This window comes from Lepisma saccharinum, chromosome 20 (genome assembly GCF_977018435.1).
Source record: "Lepisma saccharinum chromosome 20, izLepSacc3.1, whole genome shotgun sequence".
Taxonomy (NCBI): Eukaryota; Metazoa; Arthropoda; class Insecta; order Zygentoma; family Lepismatidae; genus Lepisma; species Lepisma saccharinum.
Genome location: NC_139248.1, coordinates 62146713 through 62160401, shown reverse-complemented (window position 1 = coordinate 62160401; position 13689 = coordinate 62146713).

Sequence of the window (13689 nt, the reverse complement as noted above, 5' to 3'; positions counted from 1 at the left end):
GCACGCTATGCTAGCCACTCCTCCAAGAAGGTCGGCGAGGTGGGAATGTGTTTTGGATTTTCCTTGTAGATGCGAAAATCTTTAACTGTGACGCGTACATGATTTTGCGCCTTAAAAACACACGCATCTACCTGCATTTTATAATAGTACATACGAAAAGAAACCTTGGCCGGCTCTTCGTAATGTCCACCAAAGACTGAATAGGAAAATAAAACTTTCGAGCGTATAGTTTTCCTTGCTTGCTCTGAGATCTGAAGGATTTCGGTTTTGTACATGAAATGAATGACACTGTAGTAGCTTCAGTGCTTGAAGAGCGTCATTAGTTACAGTTAATCATACCGGGTGTCCCAGAAGTCTTTCCCTGATTATAAATGTTGGAAAACTAACCAAGTTTTTTTTTTGTTGCAGGTTTGAGTAATGTGGCTGTAGTGTAGCAGTGTCAGTGCCCAGAAAACCGGAAATGTTCACAAATCAGGAAAAAGCTCAGCATGCCCTCTAGTGTCACGAGACCCGGTCACCAATAACAGTGCAGAGGAACTTTAAAATGTACAGAATTCTCTCGTCTAGAATATCTGCCATCAATAAGTTGGTATTTAAAAAATGGAACTTATCTTCATTCCCAAATCCTGTCAAGTCCAAGAAACATTGTATGGAAAAATGCCACCCGATGTCAAGAGCATTAATTCCGGATTCCTTGGCACTGACACTGCTACACTACAGCCACATTACTGAAACCTGCAACAAATAAACTTGGTTAGTTTTCCAACATTTTGGCACTACTTTCACATCTCTACAAATCCATACTATAGGCCTAGCGGATATGAATAAAGTTTGTAATCAGAGAAAGACTTATGGGACGCCCGGTATTATAAATAAATGCCATGTCAAATGTTTTACAAATATTACAAAGTTAGACCTCCTTCTTACGAGTTGATCGGGAATCATCTCAACTCATTTTTTGTTTTTTTGTTTTTTGTTTTATAATACAACGTCCTCTAGAAGTCTGAGAAAATACCGGCTTCTAAAAGGCACTGGATGTGGTACACATCATCCAAAACTTGTTTAAATATATTTTTATAAGTAACTATAAGACTTTAAAATAAAAATGAACTGAACTGAATGGAACTCTGTCTCGCAAGTGTGATATATTCAATAATATAGTTTCTATATCCAGTGGGTTGGAGATGAGTTGGGAAAGCTCAAGATAGAAGGGGGAGAATCATCCTTACCCCATTTAATCTCACCCTGCATTAAAATGAATACAGCTTTGTTCGCAATTTCCACATTTCGAACTCCTGATTTTCCGTTCCGTTAAATTCAAATTGAGCCCAGAACAAGGTCCAGAGCTTTATATGTTTTGGAATTGTTATTTGGTCTTAAGAGCTGTTTTTAAAATAACCATAAATTCTAAGAAAAACAAAGAAATACAAATTATTTATGCATAAAAAAAGAACAACAGGAAATTCATGTGTACTGTTCTCAAATGGAATATTTCCAAATAGTAGGTGTGTGTGTGCGTGTGTGTCTGTGTGCAGATATACAGGGTGTTTCTAAAGGTCGTTTACAACGCTTGGGAGGTGATTCCTCACACGAAAACAAGCAAAAAGTCTAAGTTCCATTTTTACGACTGAGGCTTCGTTTCCGAGATAGGAGCCTCGCAAAAGGTGACAAAGTGAACGTCACACCTGACTGGGACGAATACTATAACAGATAGAGAGGCGGTTCCAAGGGAATCATAAAGGAATCGTATGTGCTCAGTCCGGAAGTCACTATGAAAAGTTCACTGCACGCATGCGCAATGGAGTCCTCAAAGGAATTGGGGATTTCCAGCAAGAACAATACATGGAAAGGGTATGTAACACAGCAAGAAAGACCGTGACAATGAGAAATGCGTTAAAGACAACACATCCCGACCTCAAACATCAAAACATGAGCACGGAACACAAAATCCGAAAAGTTGAGCACCGTTGCATACCCCAGTTACACGCGAGGAATGAACGAATCATGTCATGTGACATACGAGAGACACATTACTCCACCAGGAGGAGGGAAAGAAAAACACAATATCAGATGATTGCGACAACGTGTATTTTTACACGCGACAACTACGTAATATCCCCCCCCCACACACACACACAACAAACAACAAATGCTCGAAGGGTTGGTTCTCTCCGGCAGTAGTTCCAGTCGTGTTGCAGGTGCTGGGATATGATCAGCAGTTGTGTTCGTACGGTGATACGGCCAATTTGTGCAGTGGGCCAGTGTTAAACAAAAACAATACTTTGCAGTTCCAGCTCCCTATTACACAGATGGCTGCGTATACGACCCAGCAGCTAGCAGACATGCATCTCATGTATGGGGAGGCACGTGGTAATAGCCGTGAGGCAAGGCGTCTTATGGAGAACACTTTCCACATAGACGTTTACCGTCTCACACTTTCTTTCAGGTAGTGGACAGTCGACTGCGTGAAACAGGGTCAGTGTTACCACCGCGGCAAGAAGTTGGAAGACCCCGAAGTGTACGCACACATCAGTTTGCAGAAGATGTGTTAACAGCGGTCGCAGAACATCCTGGCACCAGTACGCGAGTGCTCGCTCGGGCACGAAACACGTCTCATGTGAATTTGTGGCGAGTGTTGTCAGAGGAAGGAATGCACCCTTTTAAACTGCAGAAAGTACAAGAACGGTTACCTCGTGACTTTCGCCCTCGTATGGAGTTTTGCCAATGGTTGTTGCATCAGCTGGACACAAACCCTCACTTCGGGGCAAACGTATTGTGGACAGATGAAGCCATTTTCACCAGGATGGATGTCTTCAATAGTAGAAACAGTCATGTATGGGACTTTGACAACCCACATGCACTTTTTGTGGCCCATCACCAGCACAGGTTTTCAGTGAATGTGTGGTGCGGGATAGTACATGATCATTTAATTGGACCATACATTCTCCCTGTTCGCCTGAATGGTCGCACGTATCATGCATTTCTTAGTGAGGTTCTGCCTGAACTGTTGGAGACCGTACCTTTGGCAAGAAATGTGGTACCAACACGATGGTGCACCAGCTCATTTCGATTGTAATGTACGACATTTCCTGCATGACGTGTTTCGCAATACGTTCATTGGTAGGGATGAGCCTGTGCCTTGGCCACCGAGGTCGCCAGATCTCAACCCTCTCGATTTTTTCTTCTGGGGAGAAATGAAAACCCTCGTATACGACACACCTGTCACATCAGCTGAGGACCTCGTTGCTCGCATCAACGTCGCCGCCGCGACGGTAGCAGATACACCTGGCTTGTTTGCTCGTACTCGACAATCCTTGATTCGTCGCTGTCATCTCTGCGTAGAAGTAAACGGCAGACATTTTGAAAACCGTCTGTGATTATTATCCTCGGCAATCTCAGTGAGAACACTCTTGGTATTGCTCCCCACCCCCTTTGTGTGGTGAAAGTGACATCTTCAGTTGGTGTACAGTGACAGGACTGTCTGTGCGTAAGATATTGTAGCATTTGTTGTTTGTTGTGTGTGGGGGGATATTACGTAGTTGTCGCGTGTAAAAATACACGTTGTCGCAATCATCTGATATTGTGTTTTTCTTTCCCTCCTCCTGGTGGAGTAGTGTGTCTCTCGTATGCCACATGACATGATTCGTTCATTCCTCGCGTGTAACTGGGGTATGGAACGGTGCTCAACTTTTCGGATTTTGTGTTCCGTGCTCATGTTTTGATGTTTGAGGTCGGGATGTGTTGTCTTTAACGCATTTCTCATTGTCACGGTCTTTCTTGCTGCGTTACATACCCTTTCCATGTATTGTTCTTGCTGGAAATCCCCAATTCCTTTGAGGACTCCATTGCGCATGCGTGCAGTGAACTTTTCATAGTGACTTGCGGACTGAGTACATACGATTCCTTTATGATTCCCTTGGAACCGCCTCTCTATCTGTTATAGTATTCGTCCCAGTCAGGTGTGACGTTCACTTTGTCACCTTTTGCGAGGCTCCTATCTCGGAAACGAAGCCTCAGTCGTAAAAATGGAACTTAGAATTTTTGCTTGTTTTCGTGTGAGGAATCACCTCCCAAGCGTTGTAAACGACCTTTAGAAACACCCTGTATATGTATACATATACGAGAGGCTGAATTTTGTACCCCCCCCCCCCCAATGAAAAACGTTCCTGCGCCACTGGTCATGTGTACCAGGGGTTGGTAAGGAAATTCCAAAGAAACATTTGTTCTAAATGCGTGTATTAGTCACTGGATTGTATTCGACGCGTCCCACATGTGGGAAACCGTCTCCCACATCGTTGGCAGTGTTGTGGACGTTCTCGGGGACTACTTTGAGGGTTCATAGGGCGCTTTGTATGCGTCTCTTTTGTTTTTGTACTGCCAGTGTAGCCTTGCGACTAATGCACGCATGTAGAACGATTTTTTTGAACGTTTCTTTGGAACTTCTTTACCAAACCCTGGAACACATGACCTGCCTTGTTCTTACACTGTTCAATTCCATACAGTGTCCTCTTCCATTTGTATATTTCGATCTTTGTGCCGGTCCTGCATGCTCACGAAAAAATAGTTGCCATGACTTATGCCGCAACCCTCGTATAATTCTAAATTTGACTTATATGTGTACTATACTTTTTACAGAAAAATGTACATTCCCTTTCTATTAGCACACATATAGTTATCAGAGCATTAAGTTTATTCCTATATAAAGGAGTGCATTTTCACTTCTTAAAATTTTACATCCCAATTAACCAATTCCGTGATTTTGCATAACTCACAAGTTACTTCAGAAAGTGTTCTGGCCATGTGTTGGTAAATAAACTCTAAATTTTGTGTTTAATAGTTTATTTCGCATCACTTTGTGACAAAACATGGTAGGAAAGCACACCTTACACCTTTCAAAACATGAAAAATAGACATTGCAACGTTATTTCACATTTCGTGTGTGGAAATACGCGCGTGCAGTAGCTTAAAAACCTCCTACGCCTGGCAACACTGCTTTGACGGTTCGATTGGAGCACTCGTCAAGTTGGGTAAGGCGTAAATTCCCGATTGTGCAAAGCATAATGCTATTCGGGCGGTAAAAAAAGATTAATTCAAGCCAACAGGTGATTTTTCCCTTGTTCCTTCACATTGTCGATACCCTTGATAACACGGACGCTTGCATTGAACAAAAACAAACAGCAAATAGCAGAGAGTGTGCAGCGTAACAGCTGAAAAACCAACCGTAATATACGACCTGTTTACGATTGTGAAAGATGGTTCCGATAAAACGGAAAACATGTTTGTTCCAGTTGTATTTTAACACAAAACTAGATATTAAACCGTCAAATAATTGCAACTCTCACAAAGCCAGCCTATTATATTGGTTTTTATTTTATTTTTTACAGCTCGGATCGCAATAACGACAGTTGTAAAACGAACATGTACATGAATGCATAGCAGTGTGCAATGATTTTTTTTTACCCCTGCAACAATGGATTTTTTAAAAGCAATGGGTATTGGGTTGGACGAATCGACATTGAATTGTTCGTCATAAATGCGGCACAGAAGACCGAGATTAGCATGTGGTTACGCGTTGAATGGGGCCTATTATGTTCTAAAACACAGTCCATGTTTTAACGCCTGTTCAATAATGGAAAACGAACTGTTATAACATGTATGTTTAGTCGTATATACGCGCAATATATTGCAAGATCGCTATGCCGTAAAACATAAATAGGACGGGCGATAAAACGAGGGGGAAAATTCGTCAGTCATATGTTTCGCTCAGGCTGATATTTTGTACGTTTGAATGCTTTTCAAGCTAGCCAGTGCGCTTGCTCCATTTTATGTACACATGGGCTAACCGGGACAGGGCCTACAGTTTAAAGTGGGCCACTATGTTCTTCCAAAGGGTATCGAACCAGGGAACCCTTGATTACAAGACGATGCACCCAGCCATCGGGGAGGCGGTGTCAGAAACCAGAACTCGTGGGTCGAATCCATAACAAGGATAGCCGTTTTTTGTATCATTATTTTCATCCTTAGCATTTAAGCAAGAGACAGAATAGCCAAAATAGAAAGAGATTTCTCTCCAAAAATCAATTTTCAACTTTTCGATTCTTACCTAGTTAAAGATAGAGGGCATAGAACAGAAGCCAGTATATCATGTAGGAAAATTAGCATTATGGCTTCGTTTAGGAACCATTTTAAATGGCCTCTAGATCAAGTTTTTTTGTAAATGTTTTCTATGAATGGTATCGAGACTGTTCAAGCCAATGTTGTGTGGTAACGTTCTCGAAATTGTTAGCAATCTTAGTAATAACATCATAATTGACCACCATATTACAAAACTGAACAAGACACCTTATGCAAAACTGTACTCCATAGTTTAGATGCGTTGCTCTTTACATAAATTGCTTTCTCTATGAGTATAAATGTAGGCTAGGCTATAATTTTGCTCACGTATAAAAGCACAAGCTCCTGTACACTGTGACACATAGCTTGTGACCCTTGCTTCTTGTTGCCCGCTTGTTCCTATATCATAATTTATATACGTGTATGTATGTGTGTGTAAATTACTACCTTTCTCCCCCACCAGTCTTCAACGATTTCGCACCCTGCTATGTGTTGCCTACGTGTAAACGCACATACTCGTACTACTGCCGGGGTTGTGCACAAGCACCTGTGCACGATAACACAACCCGCCACTGGGCACAAATTTTTAACACTGACGCTTGAATTTCCGCTCCTAAATAGCAAACTAATTACAAGCTCTCCCGTCTATTTCAGCGAACGCACAGCATCCATCGGGGGGCATAGGGGGCAGGGGATATATAACCATGATGTCATTAGTTGCATGGCCATGTGAAACCCCCCTTGCTTCTTGTTGCCCGCAGAGATCCAGGGGGCGATTATCCAGCTAGGAACAAGACAAAGCTTTCGCGATGGCCATCTAGGTCTTCCATCGCGACTCAACAATGGCTCGTAAATTCGTGCCTCTAACGCAATTCACAAGGAAATGACACAATAGACTTAATTCACGTATAATTGACGCCAGAGGGAGCCACAATGCGGCGACGTGAAGAGGAAACGATTCGTTACTCGCTGCACGGAAACGATAGCATCTAGAAATGCCAGGCCGACAAGCGAATTGCTTCCCGCCTTGACGTGTACGAGTACAGGGTGTTTCCTATCTCCACGCCCTTCTGAATGACGCTTCGAATGCTAACAACGAGGGTGCTACTGGATTGAAGTGATGTGATCGCACGACACGCTGCTCCCGTTCGGAGATCTACTTGCTGTCTGCAGCCACCGTTTGTGGCGCGGTGGTCAAACTAGTAGCTGTTTAGAGAGCCTATTACGACTGGCATGATGATGAACTTTTTTTACAAACTGGATTTCTTGCTACTGTTCCTACCACTCTCATGTCCAGCTGGTGGCTGGGAAACAACGAATCAGCGATCAGTTGAATTCGCTTCGACTGACATCGGGAATTTTAAGTCACAAGTAGACTTCGGATTTTAGGTTTTCAACCTATTTTTTTTTATTTACTGGTATTTAAGAAATAGTATGTTATGCCAGCGTTTCATTAAAAAAACTCAACAACTCATGAAGTTTCTATAGCGCCTAAAAAATGCATGTTAAAACATATTTTAGATTTATGCGCCTAAATCAAGCCTTTTTAAAAAAGGTTTTACAGGATTTTTATGTCACACAGAGGCATTTGCTTTGTTTGGTCACGAAAAAATTCAACGAACCTGTTTGAAACGTACTCTCTGTCGATTTCCCTTCCTCCAAGTGCATGGTGATTTTTTAAAGCTCTAAACAAAGCAAAATGTCTGGTGCCACTGTTACCTGTGCAATCCAAAGTGGTCTGATCACAAGGCGACGATGTAAGCACTGAGCCAACCTTCAAGAGGAGGGGTTTATAGACGCTAAACCGCCGTCGCCAGAAAATTCGCAAGCTGCCCGAAAGATGACAAAAGTGTAGTACTCCAATGGAGATTACTTCGGTGATCAAAATGTATTTCATTAATAAATATTTTATTTCTTTAAGAAAATACTAAGGATACATTTGTACACTTAGTGTTTAAGGTGAACCATCACTAAATGTCCTTAAACTTACGAACGGTTTTTCAGTGCAGTGCTCGATGCTATTCGCGCGATAACATGTATCCCTTTCACCTAAGCGTCATCACCCAGCTTGGCTGCATTCACACAAAAACACGATAGCCCGCTTTGTAGGTACTCGGAAACCGGAAGATTGTAATACGAAGCTGCCAAGTTATGGCAGAGTGTTAATGTGTTCAATAGCAGAACGCTTACGTAGATTTGCGTGCGCCAACATAACTTAGCTCTGTTCAAGGTTGTAGCTGGCGAAATAAGTAACTCAGCTAACCTCGACACGAAACATGTACCTCACGTCTCTACTGGTATCAGGATATGAATTACGACGTAATTAACAGCAGCTAATCCCACGGAGAAGTCTAATTATACGTAATAAATTGCCGTGAATGCAATTTTTCCTCACAAGGAGGCGCTATTATCGTTGTGAGACTGTAATTATATGCACAAAGCATTTCCCAGATTCATTACATTGCCTCTTTTCATCCAAAGCATTAACCATAATCGTGAGCCATCTCTGTGCAATACATCTCACGATACTTCAGAGCCATCTGATGAGTGTTTCTGCAATTACACGATAGATGTCCCCCTTTCTTGTAATCTTTTCCCCTTCTTCTGCACGGAAGGATTTCGCCTCATTGTCGCGACTCGGTGATGATCCCAGCAGGGAATTTTCCTAGCAACGGGGAAATTTGGAGCCGAAAATTATACGAAAAGAAAAAGGTGAGAAACGGCCAAAAATGTGCAATAGGGAAATAGACGTCACACAGTAACACATATACAATTGCTCATTTCTGACTCGTGGTTGCTTCTGTTCTTCCTCTTCTAGTCAGGGTTGGCAAAGTTGTGTTTCTTTAAATGAAACACAAACAAACAGTCTTTGCTTCAAATGCTTTAAACAGTGTTTTAAACAAATTAAACGTTTTAAACATAATGCCAAGATGATTTCTTGTCTAATTATAATGGTTGATAAGGAATCTGTTAATTATCTAAGGAAGGACTGTGTTTCTAGCTATAAAATAAACACTTGACTACTTCTTTAAATAAATATTAATGTTACTTGTAAATCTCGTATGTAAAGCTGTTCGAGAAGGTTTGACTATTCCACAGTTGCCAGGCCCCATTCCACCAGTGTTGTAGCTACTCTGTTTTCTGACATATGAACATTTTATTGTGAATGTAACAAACTGTTTCATCCACATACTATTCAATTGTAAACGTATTATTTTAAAAACTTTTGTTTTAAACATGCCAACTCGGCTTCTAGTGCAGTATAAGCGCCTGAAATATCATATTTCTTTTCAATCTAAACTTAGCTGATTAATTGTAATGAAAAGTGTAAGAACTTAAGTTATAAGTTTAATTAATAGCGCAGACTCAAAGTAAAGGAAATTTTGTAAATTTAATGTCTAATAAAAAGGGAATAAATTAAACACATAGTACACGATTTATGCACCACTAATTAACATAGCATTAAGTTTTTTTGTGACATACATCCATAAAAGTGCTCACAAAGGTCTCATTTGAGGCTAAATTTACCTCCAAACCATCTAAAATCATCCGTACACCTTTTTGGATCGAATTCTCCAGAAAAACCCTATTTCATTTCTTTTATTTGTTTCTAAAGGTGTGCGGGATCCCGAAAAGTCAGTACCTGGATCGAGAAAAAAAGTCGACTTCGGGAAATGATTTCCAGACTTCTCTGGATTTCGGGATCCAGAGAAGTCGGGAAATTCAAAATCTAATATTTAAAAGTGGTTAATCCTCGATGTTTACTGCACTGTTAGTGTCCGAAACTTCTCGAAAATTGTTAGTTTCCACAGTATCGGGAAATTTCGAAGTGTTTCCCGTCCCGAAAGTCAGAATTTAAGGAATCGTCTCGTCCCAAACAAAAAAATTCTGTCCCACACACTCCTATTTGTTTATGAAAGATGGAAATTTTTGGTATCCGAGAGGGAAATTTTCCTCTGAGTCGGAAACATCACTGCTATGACCTTTCTTCTGACAGATACAAGCTAGATATCAACAGACTCAACACTGACAAGGGAGGGGGCAATACAAGACAGGTTCATGGAGACCAGGTGCCAGATAACGTCTGGATCTCGGCAATACATAACGTTTATTAAGGCGTAAAATACGGTCGTTATTTAGCGCTGTGCTGTTCCGCCGCATGGCGTGACAAAGCGAGGGAACCTCTCCCAAGACATTATTTCGGATAAGGTGCTTAGGGAAGGAGGAAGGGCGTTCATTAATTTTGTGGTTCTGGCGGTGGGAACTGCGTAAAAGCGATCTCCCGGTGCGGAAGGGGGAAAGGTCTTCCCGCCGCCATTTGCAACGTGGCGCTGGTGTTGCTGGGGAAGACTCCTGATCTCGTCTCGTCTTCGTCGATCTCGGTTTCGTCACGAGATGAGAACAAAGTGAAAGAGAAGATAAGACATTGACAGGACATTGAATGAGGAGAGCAAGAAATTGAAAAGGGGCGACATCCGTTGCGCGGTGGTTAGCACAGCGCACTGGGACGCCAGCCGTCTCGGGTTCCAATCCTGGCCTGGGGAATGGGTATCCAACCTTTGTGATTGTTCCTTCATCAATTTAGTCATACCATCACTCGTCCTCATAGTCGCGATTAGTCAAAAATGGCAGAAAAACGACGCTAAGTCACAAAGATTAAGAGAATTGAAAAGGGAGATGACAAATTGGCGGAAAATTGAAATGGAAGACAAGAAAGAGAAAGGAAATTGAAATGAGAGACAGGAAAGAGACAGAAAATTGAAATGAGGGGCAAAAAAGAGACAGAAAATTGAATTGGAAGAATACAAAGAGACAGAAAATTGAAATAGAAGAAGAAAAAGAGACAGGAAATTGAATTCGGAGACAAGAAAGAGAAAGGAAATTGAAATGAGAGACTAGAAAGAGATATAAAATTGAAATGGAAGAAGAGAAAGAGACAGGAAATTGAAATGAAAGAAAAATAAAAGACAGGAAATTGAAATGGGAAAAGAGAAAGTTAGAAAATTGAATTTGGAGACAAAAGATATAAAATTAAATGAGAGACAAGAAAGAGACAGAAAATTGAATTTGGAGACAAGAAAGAGAAAGGAAATTGAATTGGGAGACAAGAAAGAGATAGACAATTAACCGTATAACGAGTCCGAAAACAAACACATCTAGCCAGGTAACTAGGTAGTTCAGTGGCCACAAAGGTGTTCTAGTAGGAAATCTATCACCATGGCAACTCCTCCCTATGCACTCGCATAATCACGCTCCTCCGCCTGACTTGGAAGCTTGTCCGAGACGATAACATCGGCCGACGCGGCTCGTCAGAGATTCCAACATGAGGCGGACAAGTGAATGATGTGAGAGACGACAGGCCATTGTAATTATGAAGAAGGAGAAACTGTGCAGCCAGGAAAGGCAGATGAGAAGATTTCTCAAAAGAACAGACGGATGGGGGAGAATAAAATGGAGAAGGAAGTGACAGCACAAACCCAGGAAACAATTTTCACACTCTGCCTTTCCCGGTCCACCGACTGCCCTATTAATCAATGTCCGAGAAGGTAACGAATGCATTACAAGTGAAGGCAACAGGAGAGGATGATGTCTGCAGAACGCTCGATTCGTTTGGTGTGTGTGTGGCCAGCAGTGATGTGCGTCTACGCGTAAACAACGATAGTCTACATTCTACACGTAGACTATTTTATACACGTAGATGACGTAATCTATGTAAGCAATATGGTGAAAGGTGATAACTTAGCAAAGGGAGCCGTGGAATAAAATAAAATTATACTGCGTATCAGTTGCTGATGTGTGAAGAGAACTTTTCATACTCTTTCTTCCAAATTCGAACAATTTTTCACCTAGGAAGAAATCCAATATAAGAAATATTGTAGTGTTTTATGGGAAAAAGACCACTCTTGCCTCACGACTGCCATCTGTTGTTGTTTTTTGCATACTATTTATCTTCTTCCATAGTTGATAATAGAAGAGAAGAGAAATTTTGTTGTAAGTAGTATTCTATTCATTTCGTTAGGAGCCAATATAGTTGAAAATGTCACTTTCCTTTCATGAAAGCCTTGAAAATTAATTTTAATACACTTTAGATTGTCTACGTAGTCTATGTAAACTACAACCCAATGTAATGTACGCGTAGATTACGTGTCGACAACGCATGTAGACGTAGTTTTATAGTCTACTGCTCATCACTGGTGGCCAGTCTGTGCTTATGGCGTCAATTGGTTTAAAGCCAAGTGTGCTTTCCTTCATTCATGTATGATACCAATAGCGCAAACTTACACGGGACTGTGGGGCTAGAGCCCACCCAATAATTTGCCTCTTATTACATTTTATTTAAGAAATATTGTCCCCACACTAAAGAATGCGAGAGGTTTCATCATTATACACTTAAAGAATTCTCTCGCCAGAGATCGAAATGGGCCGGAGCGACGTTCCGGGTCAGGGCAGTAGGGGGGGTCGTCCCTAATCAGCACAGGCGTCGCCAGAGATATTAAAGGGGGTCAGGCCACTGATAAAACTTGCTTAGTAGAATATATAATAACAATAATTATTATTACTACGGTTATAATAGTTATTTTACAATAACAACTATTATACGTTATTAAAAATAAACAAATTTTAATTCAAATTTATTGCTATTATTATTATTATTATCCTAAATGGAGGGACTTTGATACTCGATCCACCGTATGAGGGAATATCCAACATATCCAATATCCAATGTCCATTATTTTCTTACTTTTTGTACAGTTAGTGTACTGAAAATCATACTTATTGTATTTTGCAATTAACTTTTACACAATCGTTCAGCAAAAGTTTAAAGTTTACTCAAAGTTTGTGTTGTGTGATCACTCACAAAGAAAACTATAAATTTTGGTCGCTGTGGATCCATTTCTTTGGATTAAATGGTAATAAAATTATAACCTGGTTTCTCTATGAGATAGCCCAGACATTGGACTCAGTATGCGCCACTGTTATCCACCCGTCTACTATTCCAGCCCCTTCCGATAAAAAAAAATCCTGCGTACGCCAGTGGATACCACAGTGATGAAATGAGCGGACATGGTTAAAAGAAAGAAAATAAACTCTAAATCCAATAAAATAATATTTAGATATTAAACTGATTTTTATAATTTTCTTATAATTGAGTGCCACGCTTCGGAATAGGCACTTTTCACTAAAATAGGCACCAAAAAAAAAAACGGCCTCTGCAAGATTCGTGCATTACTCTCAGAAATGGCCTGAATCGGTTTTTATACGGGAGACGCCAAGACGAGATAGGCGAGAGAAATTCGAGACGAGACAGGCACATGCAATTCGAGACGAGAACGGAAGAGGCTTTTGAAACCCGAGACAAAAACGAGACAAACATTTACGATTCGAGACGAGAGCGAGAACTAAGCAGGCATTTGCAACTCGATATGCGAGATCGTCCTCATTTCACAAATACCGAAGTCTGTGCACATTCGCATTAGTTCCACCTTCAAAGGACCGAGTGGTTTTTTTTTGTCGCCGCTCCTGGTGCAAACTAGTCTTCAGTTCTTGAAGCGTGATGCATGGCCACTAACCGCC